Raw genomic sequence first — 1,423 nt, forward strand, 5'->3', positions numbered from 1 at the left:
TTGTCCTGGGAAACAAGACACTTTCTGCACAGGAATAGTGCAACCATGCTGATCACATAGATACGATGTCCCTATGATGCTCCGAGGCTGAGCAACACTGCTGGGAAGTCAATTTGAAGTCAAAGTGACCTTGACCTTGTGCTACATATGAATGGTAAAGTAAAGATTTATCCATGGTGATCACAAGGATCACATGAGGGTAGGGTTAACATAGCTAGGTGAGACAACAACATGAGGGTAGGGTTAACATAGCTAGGTGAGACAACATGAGGGAAGGGTTAACATAGCTAGGTGAGACAACAACATGAGGGAAGGGTTAACATAGCTAGGTGAGACAACATGAGGGAAGGGTTAACATAGCTAGGTGAGACAACAACATGAGGGAAGGGTTAACATAGCTAGGTGAGACAACATGAGGGAAGGGTTAACATAGCTAGGTGAGACAACATGAGGGAAGGGTTAACATAGCTAGGTGAGACAACATGAGGGAAGGGTTAACATAGCTAGGTGAGACAACAACATGAGGGAAGGGTTAACATAGCTAGGTGAGACAACATGAGGGAAGGGTTAACATAGCTAGGTGAGACAACATGAGGGAAGGGTTAACATAGCTAGGTGAGACAACATGAGGGAAGGGTTAACATAGCTAGGTGAGACAACATGAGGGAAGGGTTAACATAGCTAGGTGAGACAACATGAGGGAAGGGTTAACATAGTTAGGTGAGACAACATGAGGGAAGGGTTAACATAGCTAGGTGAGACAACATGAGGGAAGGGTTAACATAGCTAGGTGAGACAACATGAGGGAAGGGTTAACATAGCTAGGTGAGACAACATGAGGGAAGGGTTAACATAGCTAGGTGAGACAACAACATGAGGGAAGGGTTAACATAGCTAGGTGAGACAACATGAGGGAAGGGTTAACATAGCTAGGTGAGACAACAACATGAGGGAAGGGTTAACATAGCTAGGTGAGACAACAACATGAGGGAAGGGTTAACATAGCTAGGTGAGACAACAACATGAGGGAAGGGTTAACATAGCTAGGTGAGACAACATGAGGGAAGGGTTAACATAGCTAGGTGAGACAACAACATGAGGGAAGGGTTAACATAGCTAGGTGAGACAACAACATGAGGGAAGGGTTAACATAGCTAGGTGAGACAACAACATGAGGGAAGGGTTAACATAGCTAGGTGAGACAACAACATGAGGGAAGGGTTAACATAGCTAGGTGAGACAACAACATGAGGGAAGGGTTAACATAGCTAGGTGAGACAACAACATGAGGGAAGGGTTAACATAGCTAGGTGAGACAACATGAGGGAAGGGTTAACATAGCTAGGTGAGACAACATGAGGGAAGGGTTAACATAGCTAGGTGAGACAACATGAGGGAAGGGTTAACATAGCTAGGTGAGACA

General features: G+C 45.0%; 2 long non-coding RNA genes across 3 annotated transcripts in view; both read left to right on the top strand.

Annotated features, from left to right (window-relative positions):
- Window positions 1–218: 218 nt before the first annotated feature.
- On the top strand, window positions 219–1,107 carry LOC129843004 (uncharacterized). 2 transcript variants are annotated; one of them, XR_008757772.1, is made up of 4 exons: window positions 219–291; window positions 330–545; window positions 861–933; window positions 1,048–1,107. It is a non-coding gene; the product is annotated as an uncharacterized LOC129843004 (long non-coding RNA). The 2 variants fall into 2 exon arrangements; XR_008757771.1 differs by having other exon boundaries at window positions 253–329; window positions 365–545.
- Window positions 1,108–1,176: 69 nt separating this feature from the next.
- The window catches only part of LOC129843003 (uncharacterized), a 710-nt gene continuing 463 nt past the window's right edge, over window positions 1,177–1,423 (top strand). The window contains exon 1 of the long non-coding RNA XR_008757770.1: window positions 1,177–1,423. This exon is cut by the window's right edge and continues 30 nt beyond it. This is a non-coding gene — a long non-coding RNA (uncharacterized LOC129843003).

The sequence above is a fragment of the Salvelinus fontinalis genome, unplaced genomic scaffold, assembly GCF_029448725.1.
Source record: "Salvelinus fontinalis isolate EN_2023a unplaced genomic scaffold, ASM2944872v1 scaffold_0085, whole genome shotgun sequence".
NCBI lineage: Eukaryota > Metazoa > Chordata > Actinopteri > Salmoniformes > Salmonidae > Salvelinus > Salvelinus fontinalis.